Here is a 17371-nt window from a genome sequence, read left to right on the forward strand (position 1 = left end):
GATAGTGACAGAGCTAGTGAGAGAGATAGTGAGAGATAGTGAGAGAGATAGTGAGAGAGATAGTGAGAAAGATAGTGAGAGAGATAGTGAGATAGTGAGAGATATAGAGATGAGAGATAGTGAGAGAGATAGTGAGAGAGATAGTGAGAGATAGAGAGATAGTGAGAGATTTAGTGAGAGAGATAGTGAGAGATTTAGTGAGAGAGATAGTGAGAGATAGTGATAGAGAAATTGAAGAGATAGTGAGAGAGATAGTGAGAGAGATAGTGAGAGATAGTGAGAGAGATAGTGAGAGATAGAGAGAAAGTGAGGGAGACAGTGAGAGAGATAGTGAGAGAGATAGAGAGAGATAGTGAGAGAGATAGTGAGAGAGATAGTGAGAGATAGTGAGAGAGATAGTGAGAGAGATAGTGAGAGTTAGAGATAGTGAGAGAGATAGTGAGAGATAGAGAGATAGTGAGGGAGATAGTTAGAGATAGTGAGAGAGATAGTGAGAGATAGAGAGAAAGTGAGGGAGATAGTGAGAGAGATAGAGAGAGATAGTGAGAGAGATAGTGAGAGAGATAGTGAGAGATAATGAGAGAGATAGTGAGAGAGATAGTGAGAGAGATAGTGAGAGAGATAGTGAGAGACAGTGAGATAGTGAGAGAGATAGTGAGAGAGATAGTGAGATAGTGAGAGAGATAGTGAGAGAGATACAGAGAGAGATAGTGAGAGAGATAGTGAGAGATAGAGAGATAGTGAGGGAGATAGTTAGAGATAGTGAGAGAGATAGTGAGAGAGATAGTGAGAGAGATAGTGAGAGAGATAGTGAGAGATAGTGAGAGAGATAGTGAGAGAGATAGTGAGAGTTAGAGATAGTGAGAGAGATAGTGAGAGATAGAGAGATAGTGAGGGAGATAGTGAGAGATAGTGAGAGAGATAGTGAGAGATAGAGAGAAAGTGAGGGAGATAGTGAGAGAGATAGAGAGAGATAGTGAGAGAGATAGTGAGAGATAGTGAGAGAGATAGTGAGAGATAGAGAGATAGTGAGGGAGATAGTGAGAGATAGTGAGAGAGATAGTGAGAGATAGAGAGAAAGTGAGGGAGATAGTGAGAGAGATAGAGAGAGATAGTGAGAGAGATAGTGAGAGATAGTGAGAGAGATAGTGAGAGATAGAGAGATAGTGAGGGAGATAGTGAGAGATAGTGAGAGAGATAGTGAGAGATAGAGAGAAAGTGAGGGAGACAGTGAGAGAGATAGTGAGAGAGATAGAGAGAGATAGTGAGAGAGATAGTGAGAGAGATAGTGAGAGATAGTGAGAGAGATAGTGAGAGAGATAGTGAGAGTTAGAGATAGTGAGAGATAGTGAGAGATAGAGAGATAGTGAGGGAGATAGTTAGAGATAGTGAGAGAGATAATGAGAGATATAGTGAGAGAGATAGAGAGAGATAGTGAGAGAGATAGTGAGAGAGAGAGTGAGAGAGATAGTGAGAGATAGAGAGATAGTGAGAGATTTAGTGAGAGAGATAGTGAGAGATAGTGATAGAGAAAGTGAGAGAGATAGTGAGAGAGATAGTGAGAGATATTGAGAGAGATAGTGAGAGAGATAGTGAGAGATAGTGAGAGAGATAGTGACAGAGCTAGTGAGAGAGATAGTGAGAGATAGTGAGAGAGATAGTGAGAGAGATAGTGAAATAGTGAGAGATATAGAGATGAGAGATAGTGAGAGAGATATTGAGAGAGATAGTGAGAGAGATAGTGAGAGATAGTGAGAGAGATAGTGAGAGATAGTGAGAGAGATAGTGAGAGATAGAGAGATAGTGAGGGAGATAGTGAGAGATAGTGAGAGAGATAGTGAGAGATAGAGAGAAAGTGAGGGAGATAGTGAGAGAGATAGAGAGAGATAGTGAGAGAGATAGTGAGAGAGATAGTGAGAGATAGTGAGAGAGATAGTGAGAGATAGTGAGAGAGAAAGTGAGAGAGATAGAGAGAGATAGTGAGAGAGATAGTGAGAGATAGTGAGAGAGATAGTGAGAGAGATAGTGAGAGAGATAGTGAGAGAGATAGTGAGAGATAGTGAGGGAGATAGTTAGAGATAGTGAGAGAGATAGTGAGAGAGATAGAGAGAGATAGAGAGAGATAGTGAGAGAGATAGTGAGAGATAGAGAGATAGTGAGAGATTTAGTGAGAGAGATAGTGTGAGATTTAGTGAGAGAGATAGTGAGAGATAGTGATAGAGAAAGTGAGAGAGATAGTGAGAGACATAGTGAGAGATATTGAGAGAGATAGTGAGAGAGATAGTGAGAGATAGTGAGAGAGATAGTGACAGAGCTAGTGAGAGAGATAGTGAGAGATAGTGAGAGAGATAGTGAGAGAGATAGTGAGAGAGATAGTGAGATAGTGAGAGATATAGAGACGAGAGATAGTGAGAGAGATAGTGAGAGATAGTGAGATAGTGAGAGAGATAGTGAGAGAGATAGTGAGATAGTGAGAGATATAGAGACGAGAGATAGTGAGAGAGATAGTGAGAGAGATAGTGAGAGAGATAGTGAGAGATAGTGAGAGAGATAGTGAGAGATAGTGAGAGAGATAGTGAGAGATAGTGATAGAGAAAGTGAGAGAGAGATAGTGAGAGATAGTGAGAGAGATAGTGAGAGAGATAGTGAGAGAGATAGTGAGAGATAGTGAGAGAGATAGTGAGAGAGATATAGTGAGAGAGATAGAGACGAGAGAGATAGTGAGAGAGATAGTGAGAGAGATAGTGAGAGAGATAGTGAGAGAGTGAGAGAGATAGTGAGAGAGATAGTGAGAGATCGTGAGAGAGATAGTGAGAGAGATAGTGAGAGAGATAGTGAGAGAGATAGTGAGAGATAGTGAGAGATAGGGAGAGAGATAGTGAAAGAGATAGTGAGAGAGATAGAGAGAGATAGTGAGAGAGATAATGAGAGAGATAGAGAGAGATATTGAGAGAGATAGTCAGAGATAGTGAGAGAGATAGTGAGACAGATAGTGAGAGATAGTGAGAGATAGTGAGAGATAGTTAGAGAGATAGTGGGAGAGATAGTGAGAGAGATAGTGAGAGAGATAGTGAAAGATAGTGAGAGATAGTGAGAGAGATAGTGGGAGAGATAGAGAGAGATATTGAGAGAGATAGTGAGAGAGATAGAGGGAGATAGTGAGAGAGATAGTGAGAGAGATAGTGAGAGAGATAGAGAGAGATAGTGAGAGAGATAGAGAGATAGTGAGAGAGATAGTGAGAGAAATAGTGAGAGAGATAGAGAGATAGTGAGAGAGATAGAGAGATAGAGAGATAGTGAGAGAGATAGAGAGATAGTGAGAGAGATAGTGAGAGAGATAGAGAGATAGTGAGAGAGATAGTGAGAGAGATAGTGAGAGAGATAGAGAGAGATAGAGGAGATATAGAGAGATAGTGAGAGAGATAGTGAGAGAGATAGTGAGAGATAGTGAGAGAGATAGTGAGAGAGATAGCGAGAGATAGTGAGAGAGATAGTGAGAGAGATAGTGAGAGAGATAGTGAGAGAGATAGAGACGAGAGAGATAGTGAGAGAGATAGTGAGAGATAGTGAGAGAGATAGTGAGAGAGATAGTGAGAGAGATAGTGAGAGAGATAGAGAGAGATAGTGAGAGATAGTGAGAAAGATAGTTAGAGATAGTGAGAGAAATTGTGAGAGAGATAGTGAGAGAGATAATGAGAGATAGAGAGAGATAGTGAGAGAGATACTGAGAGAGATAGTGAGAGAGATAGTGAGAGAAATAGTGAGAGAGATAGTGAGAGAGATAGTGAGAGATAGAGAGAGATAGTGAGAGAGATAGAGACGAGAGAGATAGTGAGAGAGATAGTGAGAGATAGTGAGAGATAGTGAGAGAGATAGTGAGAGAGATAGTGAGAGATAGTGAGAGAGATAGTGAGAGAGATAGTGAGAGATAGTGAGAGAGATAGTGAGAGAGATAGTGAGAGATAGTGAGAGAGATAGTGAGAGATAGTGAGAGAGATAGTGAGAGATAGAGAGAGCTAGTGAGAGAGATAGTGAGAGATAGTGAGAGAGATAGTGAGAGAGACAGTGAGAGAGATAGTGAGAGAGATAGTGAGAGAGATAGTGAGATAGTGAGAGAGATAGTGAGAGACAGTGAGAGAGATAGTGAGAGAGATAGTGAGAGCTAGAGAGATAGTGAGAGAGAGAGGTAGATAGTGAGAGAGATAGTGAGAGAGATAGTGAGAGATAGTGAGAGAGATAGTGAGAGAGATAGCGACGAGAGAGATAGTGAGAGAGATAGAGAGAGATAGTGAGAGAGATAGTGAGAAAGATAGTGAGAGAGATAGTGAGAGATAGAGAGATAGTGAGAGAGAGGTAGATAGTGAGAGAGATAGTGAGAGAGATAGTGAGAGAGATAGAGACGAGAGAGATAGTGAGAGAGATAGTGAGAGAGATAGTGAAAGAGATAGTGAGAGAGATAGAGAGAGATAGTGAGAGAGATAGTGAGAGAGATAGTGAGAGAGATAGTGAGAGAGATAGTGAGAGATAGTAAGAGATAGTGAGAGAGATAGTGAGAGAGATAGAGACGAGAGGTGAGAGAGATAGTGAGAGAGATAGTGAGAGAGATAGAGACGAGAGAGATAGAGACAAGAGAGACGAGAGAGAGATAGTGAAAGATGAAGAGGGAGAGATAGTGAGAGAGAAAGAGAGAGAAATAGAGACGAGAGAGATAGAGAGAGATAGAGACGAGAGAGATAGTGAGAGAGAGATACAGACGAGAGAGATAGTGAGAGAGATAGTGAGAGAGATAGTGAGAGAGATAGTGAGAGAGATAGAGACGAGAGAGATAGTGAGAGAGAGATAGAGACGAGAGAGATAGTGAGAGAGATAGTGAGAGAGATAGTGACGAGAGAGATAGTGAGAGAGATAGAGACGAGAGATAGAGACGAGAGAGATAGAGACGAGAGAGATAGTGAGAGATAGTGAGAGATAGTGAGAGATAGTGAGAGAGATAGTGAGAGATAGTGAGAGAGATAGTGAGAGAGAGAGATAGTGACGAGAGAGATAGTGAGAGAGAGATAGTGAGAGAGATAGAGAGAGATAGTGAGAGAGATAATGAGAGAGATAGTGAGAGATAGTGAGAGAGATAGTGAGAGAGATAGTGAGAGAGATAGTGAGAGATAGTGAGAGATAGAGAGAGATAGTGAGAGATAGTGAGAGAGATAGTGAGAGAGATAGTGAGAGAGATAGTGAGAGATAGAGAGAGATAGTGAGAGAGATAGTGAGAGAGAGTGAGAGAGAGATAGAGAGAGATAGTGAGAGAGAGTGAGAGAGAGATAGAGAGAGATAGTGAGAGATAGTGAGAGAGATAGTGAGAGATAGAGAGAGAGATATAGTGAGAGAGATAGTGAGAGAGATAGTGACATGAGAGAGATAGTGAGAGAGATAGTGAGAGAGATAGTGAGAGAGATAGTGAGAGAGATAGTGAGAGAGATAGTGAGAGATAGTGACGAGAGAGATAGTGAGAGAGATAGTGAGAGAGATAGTGAGAGAGATAGTGAGAGAGATAGTGAGAGAGATAGAGAGAGATAGTGAGAGAGATAATGAGAGAGATAGAGAGAGATATTGAGAGAGATAGTCAGAGATAGTGAGAGAGATAGTGAGACAGATAGTGAGAGATAGTGAGAGATAGTTAGAGAGATAGTGGGAGAGATAGTGAGAGAGATAGTGAGAGAGATAGTGAAAGATAGTGAGAGATAGTGAGAGAGATAGTGGGAGAGATAGAGAGAGATATTGAGAGAGATAGTGAGAGAGATAGAGGGAGATAGTGAGAGAGATAGTGAGAGAGATAGTGAGAGAGATAGAGAGAGATAGTGAGAGAGATAGAGAGATAGTGAGAGAGATAGTGAGAGAAATAGTGAGAGAGATAGAGAGATAGTGAGAGAGATAGAGAGATAGAGAGATAGTGAGAGAGATAGAGAGATAGTGAGAGAGATAGTGAGAGAGATAGAGAGATAGTGAGAGAGATAGTGAGAGAGATAGTGAGAGAGATAGAGAGAGATAGAGAGATATAGAGAGATAGTGAGAGAGATAGTGAGAGAGATAGTGAGAGATAGTGAGAGAGATAGTGAGAGAGATAGCGAGAGATAGTGAGAGAGATAGTGAGAGAGATAGTGAGAGAGATAGTGAGAGAGATAGAGACGAGTAGAGATAGTGAGAGAGATAGTGAGAGATAGTGAGAGAGATAGTGAGAGAGATAGTGAGAGAGATAGTGAGAGAGATAGAGAGAGATAGTGAGAGATAGTGAGAAAGATAGTTAGAGATAGTGAGAGAAATTGTGAGAGAGATAGTGAGAGAGATAATGAGAGATAGAGAGAGATAGTGAGAGAGATACTGAGAGAGATAGTGAGAGAGATAGTGAGAGAAATAGTGAGAGAGATAGTGAGAGAGATAGTGAGAGATAGAGAGAGATAGTGAGAGAGATAGAGACGAGAGAGATAGTGAGAGAGATAGTGAGAGATAGTGAGAGATAGTGAGAGGGGAGATGGTGAGAGAGATAGTGAGAGGGAGATAGTGAGAGAGATAGTGAGAGAGGGATAGTGAGAGAGATAGTGAGAGATAGTGAGAGAGATAGTGAGAGATAGTGAGAGAGATAGTGAGAGATAGAGAGAGCTAGTGAGAGAGATCTGTGAGAGATAGTGAGAGAGATAGTGAGAGAGACAGTGAGAGAGATAGTGAGAGAGATAGTGAGAGAGATAGTGAGATAGTGAGAGAGATAGTGAGAGACAGTGAGAGAGATAGTGAGAGAGATAGTGAGAGCTAGAGAGATAGTGAGAGAGAGAGGTAGATAGTGAGAGAGATAGTGAGAGAGATAGTGAGAGATAGTGAGAGAGATAGTGAGAGAGATAGCGACGAGAGAGATAGTGAGAGAGATAGAGAGAGATAGTGAGAGAGATAGTGAGAAAGATAGTGAGAGAGATAGTGAGAGATAGAGAGATAGTGAGAGAGAGAGGTAGATAGTGAGAGAGATAGTGAGAGAGATAGTGAGAGAGATAGAGACGAGAGAGATAGTGAGAGAGATAGTGAGAGAGATAGTGAAAGAGATAGTGAGAGAGATAGAGAGAGATAGTGAGAGAGATAGTGAGAGAGATAGTGAGAGAGATAGTGAGAGAGATAGTGAGAGATAGTAAGAGATAGTGAGAGAGATAGTGAGAGAGATAGAGACGAGAGAGTGAGAGAGATAGTGAGAGAGATAGTGAGAGAGATAGAGACGAGAGAGATAGAGACAAGAGAGACGAGAGAGAGATAGTGAAAGATGAAGAGGGAGAGATAGTGAGAGAGAAAGAGAGAGAAATAGAGACGAGAGAGATAGAGAGATAGAGACGAGAGAGATAGTGAGAGAGAGATACAGACGAGAGAGATAGTGAGAGAGATAGTGAGAGAGATAGTGAGAGAGATAGTGAGAGAGATAGAGACGAGAGAGATAGTGAGAGAGAGATAGAGACGAGAGAGATAGTGAGAGAGATAGTGAGAGAGATAGTGACGAGAGAGATAGTGAGAGAGATAGAGACGAGAGATAGAGACGAGAGAGATAGAGACGAGAGAGATAGTGAGAGATAGTGAGAGATAGTGAGAGATAGTGAGAGAGATAGTGAGAGATAGTGAGAGAGATAGTGAGAGAGAGAGATAGTGACGAGAGAGATAGTGAGAGAGAGATAGTGAGAGAGATAGAGAGAGATAGTGAGAGAGATAATGAGAGAGATAGTGAGAGATAGTGAGAGAGATAGTGAGAGAGATAGTGAGAGAGATAGTGAGAGATAGTGAGAGATAGAGAGAGATAGTGAGAGATAGTGAGAGAGATAGTGAGAGAGATAGTGAGAGAGATAGTGAGAGATAGAGAGAGATAGTGAGAGAGATAGTGAGAGAGAGTGAGAGAGAGATAGAGAGAGATAGTGAGAGAGAGTGAGAGAGAGATAGAGAGAGATAGTGAGAGATAGTGAGAGAGATAGTGAGAGATAGAGAGAGAGATATAGTGAGAGAGATAGTGAGAGAGATAGTGACGAGAGAGATAGTGAGAGAGATAGTGAGAGAGATAGTGAGAGAGAGATAGTGAGAGAGATAGTGAGAGAGATAGTGAGAGATAGTGACGAGAGAGATAGTGAGAGAGATAGTGAGAGATAGTGAAAGATAAAGAGAGAGATAGTGAGAGAGAGATAGTGACGAGAGAGATAGTGAGAGAGAGATAGAGAGATAGTGAGAGAGATAGTGAGAGAGATAGTGACGTTAGAGAGATAGTGAGAGAGAGATAGTGACGAGAGAGATAGTGAGAGAGAGATAGTGAGAGAGAGATAGTGAGAGATAAAGAGAGAGATAGTGAGAGATAGTGAGAGAGAGAGAGAGAGAGAGACGAGAGATAGTGAGAGAGATAGTGAGAGAGAGATAGTGAGAGAGATAGTGAGAGAGATAGTGAGAGAGATAGAGAAGAGAGGAAGGAGAGAGATAGAGACGAGAGAGATAGTGAGAGAGATAGTGAGAGAGATAGTAAGACGAGAGATAGAGACGAGAGAGATAGAGACGAGAGATAGTGAGAGAGATAGTGAGAGAGATAGTGAGAGAGATAGTGAGAGATAGTGAGAGAGATAGTGAGAGAGATAGCGAGAGATAGTGAGAGAGATAGTGAGAGAGATAGTGAGAGAGATAGTGAGAGAGATAGAGACGAGAGAGATAGTGAGAGAGATAGTGAGAGATAGTGAGAGAGATAGTGAGAGAGTAGTGAGAGATAGTGAGAGAGATAGAGAGAGATAGTGAGAGATAGTGAAAAAGATAGTTAGAGATAGTGAGAGAAATTGTGAGAGAGATAGTGAGAGAGATAATGAGAGATAGAGAGAGATAGTGAGAGAGATACTGAGAGAGATAGTGAGAGAGATAGTGAGAGAAATAGTGAGAGAGATAGTGAGAGAGATAGTGAGAGATAGAGAGAGATAGTGAGAGAGATAGAGAGAGAGATAGTGAGAGAGATAGTGAGAGATAGTGAGAGATAGTGAGAGATAGAGAGAGATAGTGAGAGAGATAGAGAGAGAGTAGTGAGAGAGATAGTGAGAGATAGTGAGAGAGATAGTGAGAGAGATAGTGAGAGATAGTGAGAGAGATAGTGAGAGATAGTGAGAGAGATAGTGAGAGATAGAGAGAGTAGTGAGATGGAGAGATAGTGAGAGTAGATAGTGAGAGAGAGCAGTGAGAGAGATAGTGAGAGAGATAGTGAGGTTGTTGGATAGTGAGAGAGATAGTGAGAGACAGTGAGAGAGATAGTGAGAGAGATAGTGAGAGATAGAGAGATAGTGAGAGAGAGAGGTAGATAGTGAGAGAGTGAGAGAGATAGTGAGAGATAGTGAGAGAGATAGTGAGAGAGATAGCGAGAGCGAGACTAGAGAGATAGTGAGAGAGATAGAGTGAGAGTGATAGAGAAGATAGTGAGAGAGATAGTGAGAGATAGAGAGATAGTGAGAGAGATAGTGAGAGAGATAGTGAAGAGAGAGATAGAGACGAGAGATAGTGAGAGAGATAGTGAGAGAGATAGTGAAAGAGATAGTGAGAGAGATAGAGAGAGATAGTGAGAGAGATAGTGAGAGAGATAGTGAGAGATAGTAGAGAGATAGTGAGAGAGATAGTGAGAGAGATAGAGACGAGAGAGTGAGAGAGATAGTGAGAGAGATAGTGAGAGAGATAGAGACGAGAGAGATAGAGACAAGAGAGACGAGAGAGAGATAGTGAAAGATGAAGAGGGAGAGATAGTGAGAGAGAAAGAGAGAGAAATAGAGACGAGAGAGATAGAGACGAGAGAGATAGTGAGAGAGAGATAGAGACGAGAGAGATAGTGAGAGAGATAGTGAGAGAGATAGTGACGAGAGAGATAGTGAGAGATAGTGAGAGAGATAGAGACGAGAGATAGAGACGAGAGAGATAGAGACGAGAGAATAGAGACGAGAGATAGTGAGAGAGATAGAGAGAGATAGTGAGAGAGATAGTGAGAGAGAGAGATAGTGACGAGAGAGATAGTGAGAGAGATAGTGAGAGATAGAGAGAGATAGTGAGAGAGATAGAGACGAGAGAGATAGTGAGAGAGATAGAGAGAGATAGTGAGAGATAGTGAGAGAGAGTGAGAGAGAGATAGAGAGAGATAGTGAGAGAGAGTGAGAGAGAGATAGAGAGAGATAGTGAGAGATAGAGAGAGATAGTGAGAGAGATAGAGACGAGAGAGATAGTGAGAGAGATAGAGAGAGATAGTGAGAGATAGTGAGAGAGAGTGAGAGAGAGATAGAGAGAGATAGTGAGAGAGAGTGAGAGAGAGATAGAGAGAGATAGTGAGAGATAGTGAGAGGATAGTGAGAGATAGTGAGAGAGATAGTGAGAGAGATAGTGAGAGATAGTGAGAGATAGAGAGAGAGATAGTGAGAGATAGTGAGAGAGATAGTGAGAGAGATAGTGAGAGAGATAGTGAGAGATAGAGAGAGATAGTGAGAGAGATAGTGAGAGAGAGTGAGAGAGAGATAGAGAGAGATAGTGAGAGAGAGTGAGAGAGAGATAGAGAGAGATAGTGAGAGATAGTGAGAGAGATAGTGAGAGATAGAGAGAGAGATAGTAAGAGAGATAGTGAGAGAGATAGTGACGAGAGAGATAGTGAGAGAGATAGTGAGAGAGATAGTGAGAGAGATAGTGAGAGATAGTGACGAGAGAGATAGTGAGAGAGATAGTGAGAGATAGTGAAAGATAAAGAGAGAGATAGTGAGAGAGATAGTGACGAGAGAGATAGTGAGAGAGAGATAGAGAGATAGTGAGAGAGATAGTGAGAGAGATAGTGACGTTAGAGAGATAGTGAGAGAGATAGTGACGAGAGAGATAGTGAGAGAGATAGTGAGAGAGGATAGTGAGAGATAAAGAGAGAGATAGTGAGAGATAGTGAGAGAGAGATAGAGAGATAGTGAGAGAGATAGTGAGAGAGAGATAGTGACGTTAGAGAGATAGAGACGAGAGATAGTGAGAGAGATAGTGAGAGAGAGATAGTGAGAGAGATAGTGAGAGAGATAGTGAGAGAGATAGAGACGAGAGAGATAGTGAGAGAGATAGTGAGAGAGATAGTGACGAGAGAGATAGTGACGAGAGAGATAGAGACGAGAGATAGAGACGAGAGAGATAGAGACGAGAGAGATAGAGACGAGAGATAGTGAGAGAGATAGAGACGAGAGATAGAGACGAGAGAGATAGAGACGAGAGAGATAGTGAGAGAGATAGTGAGAGAGAGATAGTGACGAGAGAGATAGTGAGAGAGATAGTGAGAGAGATAGAGAGAGAGATAGTGAGAGAGATAATGAGAGATAGAGAGAGATAGTGAGAGAGATAGTGAGAGAGATAGTGAGAGAGATAGTGAGAGATAGTGAGAGATAGAGAGAGAGATAGTGAGAGATAGTGAGAGAGATAGTGAGAGAGATAGTGAGAGAGATAGTGAGAGATAGAGAGAGATAGTGAGAGAGATAGTGAGAGAGATAGTGACGAGAGAGATAGTGAGAGAGATAGTGAGAGAGATAGTGAGAGATAGAGAGATAGATAGTGAGAGAGATAGTGAGAGATAGTGAGAGAGAGTGAGAGAGAGATAGAGAGAGAGATAGTGAGAGAGAGTGAGAGAGAGATAGATAGAGATAGTGAGAGATAGTGAGAGAGATAGTGAGAGATAGAGAGAGAGATAGTGAGAGAGATAGTGAGAGAGATAGTGACGAGAGAGATAGTGAGAGAGATAGTGAGAGAGATAGTGAGAGAGATAGTGACGAGAGAGATAGTGAGAGAGATAGTGAGAGAGATAGAGAGAGAGATAGTGAGAGAGATAGTGAGAGATAGAGAGAGAGATAGTGAGAGAGATAGTGAGAGATAGAGAGAGAGATAGTGAGAGAGATAGTGAGAGATAGTGAGAGAGAGATAGAGAGAGATAGTGAGAGATAGTGAGAGAGATAGTGAGAGATAGAGAGAGATAGTGAGAGAGATAGTGAGAGAGATAGTGACGAGAGAGATAGTGAGAGAGATAGTGAGAGAGATAGTGAGAGAGAGATAGTGACGAGAGAGATAGTGAGAGAGAGATAGTGAGAGAGATAGAGAGAGATAGTGAGAGAGATAGTGAGAGATAGAGAGAGATAGTGAGAGAGATAGTGAGAGATAGTGAGAGAGAGTGAGAGAGATAGAGAGAGATAGTGAGAGAGAGTGAGAGAGAGATAGAGAGAGATAGTGAGAGATAGTGAGAGAGATAGTGAGAGATAGAGAGAGATAGTGAGAGAGATAGTGAGAGAGATAGTGACGAGAGAGATAGTGAGAGAGATAGTGAGAGAGATAGTGAGAGAGATAGTGACGAGAGAGATAGTGAGAGAGATAGTGAGAGAGATAGAGAGAGATAGTGAGAGAGATAGTGAGAGATAGAGAGAGAGAGATAGTGAGAGAGATAGTGAGAGATATAGTGACGAGAGAGATAGTGAGAGAGATAGTGAGAGAGATAGTGAGAGAGAGATAGTGACGAGAGAGATAGTGAGAGAGATAGTGAGAGAGATAGAGAGAGAGATAGAGAGAGAGATAGTGAGAGATAGTGAGAGATAGTGAGAGAGATAGTGAGAGATAAAGAGAGAGATAGTGAGAGAGATAGTGACGTTAGAGAGATAGTGAGAGAGAGATAGTGACGAGAGAGATAGTGAGAGAGATAGTAAGAGAGAGATAGTGACGAGAGAGAGATAGTGACGAGAGAGATAGTAAGAGAGAGATAGTAAGAGAGAGATAGTGACGAGAGAGATAGTAAGAGAGAGATAGTAAGAGAGAGATAGTGACGAGAGAGATAGTGACGAGAGAGAGATAGTGAGAGAGATAGTAAGAGAGATAGTGACGAGAGAGATAGTAAGAGAGAGATAGTGACGAGAGAGATAGTGACGAGAGATAGTGACGAGAGAGATAGTGAGAGAGATAGTGAGAGATAGTGACGAGAGAGATAGTGACGAGAGATAGTGAGAGAGAGATAGTGACGAGAGAGATAGTGACGAGAGAGATAGTGAGAGAGATAGTGAGAGAGATAGTGAGAGAGATAGTGAGAGAGATAGAGAGAGATAGTGACGAGAGAGATAGTGAGAGATAGTGAGAGATAGTGAAAGATAAAGAGAGAGATAGTGAGAGAGATAGTGAGAGAGAGATAGTGACGTTAGAGAGATAGTGAGAGAGATAGTGACGAGAGAGATAGTGAGAGATAAAGAGAGAGAGATAGTGAGAGAGATAGTGAGAGAGAGATAGTGAGAGAGATAGTGAGAGATAGAGAGAGATAGTGAGAGATAGAGAGAGATAGTGAGAGAGATAGTGAGAGAGATAGTGAGAGATAGAGAGAGAGATAGTGAGAGAGATAGTGAGAGAGATAGTGAGAGAGATAGTGAGAGAGATAGAGAGAGATAGTGACGAGAGAGATAGTGAGAGAGATAGTGAGAGATAATGAAAGATAAAGAGAGAGATAGTGAGAGAGATAGTGAGAGATAGAGAGAGATAGTGAGAGAGATAGTGAGAGAGATAGTGAGAGAGATAGTGAGAGAGATAGAGAGAGATAGTGACGAGAGAGATAGTGAGAGAGATAGTGAGAGATAATGAAAGATAAAGAGAGAGATAGTGAGAGAGATAGTGAGAGAGATAGTGAGAGAGAGATAGTGACGTTAGAGAGATAGTGAGAGAGAGATAGTGACGAGAGAGATAGTGAGAGATAAAGAGAGAGATAGTGAGAGAGATAGTGAGAGAGAGATAGAGAGATAGAGACGAGAGATAGTGAGAGAGATAGTGAGAGAGATAGTGACGAGAGAGATAGTAAGAGAGAGATAGTGACGAGAGAGAGATAGTGAGAGAGATAGTGACGAGAGATAGTGACGAGAGAGATAGTGAGAGAGATAGTGAGAGAGATAGTGAGAGATAGTGACGAGAGAGATAGTGAGAGAGATAGTGAGAGAGATAGTGAGAGAGATAGTGAGAGAGAGATAGTGAGAGAGAGACGAGAGAGATAGTGAAAGATAAAGAGAGAGATAGAGAGAGATAGTGAGAGAGAGATAGTGACGTTAGAGAGACCTCCGTTGAGACGCTCGAGGTTTAATTTGGGAGCGTTACCACTCGACTCAAGTTGTGCACAGTCAGCGACAACCCCTTGAGCAGCAGAGACTCGGGACGTGTCGACCCGCAACAGCTACACATACAGCTACACATACAGCTACACATACAGCTACACACACACACAGCTACACATAGCTACACATACAGCTACACACACACACAGCTACACACAGATACACGTAGCTACACACACACACAGCTACACATACAGCTACACATACAGCTACACACACACACAGCTACACATACAGCTACACATACAGCTACACATACAGCTACACATAGCTACACACACAGCTACACACACAGCTACACACAGATACACAAATCTACACACACACACAGCTACACACAGATACACACACAGCTACACACACAGCTACACACACACACACAGCTACACACACACACACAGCTACACACACAGCTACACACACAGCTACACACACACACAGCTACACACACACACAGCTACACACACACAGCTACACACAGCTATACACAGATACACATAGCTACACACAGATACACATAGCTACACACAGATACACATAGCTACACACACACACACAGCTACACACACACAGCTACACATAGCTATACACACACACAGCTACACACACACACACAGCTACACACACACAGCTACACACACATAGCTACACACACACACAGCTACACATACAGCTACACACACATAGCTACACACAGATACACACAGATACACACACACAGCTACACACACACACAGCTACACACACACAGCTACACACACATAGCTACACACACACAGCTACACACACACAGCTACACATAGCTACACACACACACAGCTACACACACACACACACAGCTACACATACAGCTACACATACAGCTACACACACACAGCTACATACAGCTACACACACAGCTACACACACTTAGCTACACACAGATACACACACAGCTACACACAGCTACACACACACACAGCTACACACACACACACAGCTACACACACACAGCTACACACACATAGCTACACACACACACACAGCTACACATACAGCTACACACACACAGCTACACACAGATACACATAGCTACACACACACACACAGCTACACACACAGCTACACACAGATACACACAGCTACACACACAGCTATACACAGCTACACACAGCTACACACACAGCTACACACAGATACACACACACAGCTACACACACACACACAGCTACACACACAGCTACACACAGCTACACACACACACAGAGATACACACACACAGCTACACATAAAGCTACACACACAGCTACACACAAACACAGCTACACACAGATACACACAGCTACACACACACACACAGCTACACACACAGCTACACACAGATATACATAGCTACACACACAGCTACACACACAGCTACACACAGATACACACAGCTACACACACAGAGATACACACAGATACACATAGCTACACATAGCTACACACAGATACACACACACACAGCTACACACAGATACACATAGCTACACACACACACAGCTACACACAGATACACACAGCTACACACACACACACAGCTACACACACACACAGCTACACACACACAGCTACACACAGCTACACACACAGATACACACACAGCTACACACACAGCTACACACAGCTATACACAGCTATACACAGCTACACACAGCTACACACACAGCTATACACAGCTATACACAGCTACACACAGATACACACACACAGTTACACATACAGCTACACACACAGAGATACACACAGATACACATAGATACACATAGCTACACACAGATACACACACACACACACACAGCTACACACAGATACACATAGCTACACACACAGCTACACACACAGCTACACACACACACACAGCTATACACACAGCTACACACACACACACAGCTACACACACAGCTACACACACAGCTACACACACAGCTACACACACAGCTACACACACACACAGCTACACACACAGCTACACACACACACAGCTACACACACAGCTACACACACAGCTACACACACACAGACACAGCTACACACACACAGCTACACACACAGCTACACACACACACACAGCTACACACACAGCTACACACAAAGCTACACACACACACAGCTACACACACACAGCTACACACAGCTACACACACAGCTACACACACACAGATACACACAAACACACAGCTACACACACACATAGCTACAAATACACACAGCTACACACAGCTACACACACAGCTACACACACACAGCTACACAACAACAACCGCCATTCGCCACTAAGTGGCGGTGACGTCACCACGACGCTTGTGCCAGGCTATGTGCACCCTGAGGCCACGTGAAGTGTCGAACGCCCGCTGGCAGGTCACGGGGCAGACCCAGGTGCCACGGGTCGACTGACTGAGATGACTGGCTGATGCACCACCTGTGCCCCCTACTGTGCCAACCTGCTGTGCTTTAGCCACCCGGCACTCCGCTCATTGTTGTAAGCGTCGCTCCTCCGCCCTCCGTTGTTGTTGGAGGGCGACTGCCTCCAACTGCCCAGTAGCATCCTTCACGAGCCTCCTCCACAGAGGCCGTTCTTGACACCGCTGGTACCAGTCATCGGCAAGTCCACTCAGATCCACGTCCTCCTGTACCACATCACTCCATCTCTTCTCTAGCCCGTGCCGCGCCCGCTTAGCCCCCTCAATCCGGCCAAACAAAAGCTGTTTCGGCATGCGGTGGCTGGGCATGCGGGCTACATGACCCAGCCATCACAGCCTTGCCTGCCGGAGGAGCTCACCGATGGGACACTGCCCAGATCTTTCAAGGATTTGTGAGCTCCTCACACAATCCAGTCTGGTTAAACCCAGGATGGATCGTAGGCAGGCCAGCCTAAATGTTTCTAACCGGCGACGATTTTCCATTAGGGGGGGTCCACGTTTCGCAAGAGTAGAGAAGGGAGGGAATGACCGTGGCGCGAAGACCTGAAGCTTAGTGCGGAGCGACAGACCAGGTAGCTTCCACACAGCGTTACGCAACCGATGAAAAGATATTGCCGCTCGACTGATTCGGAGTGAGACCTCTGCTGTTAAACTGGAGCCAGTCATAAGCACACTGCCCAGGTATGGGAAACTCTCCACTCTCTCCACAACTGCCCCATCACCGATTGGGAGTTGTGGGGGTGGAGTGTCCGATGGTACAAAATACCCAGGCAG

This window comes from Petromyzon marinus, chromosome 68 (genome assembly GCF_048934315.1).
Source record: "Petromyzon marinus isolate PM22_M1 ecotype Great Lakes invasive population chromosome 68, UKy_Petmar_22M1.pri1.0, whole genome shotgun sequence".
Classification (NCBI taxonomy): Eukaryota; Metazoa; Chordata; class Hyperoartia; order Petromyzontiformes; family Petromyzontidae; genus Petromyzon; species Petromyzon marinus.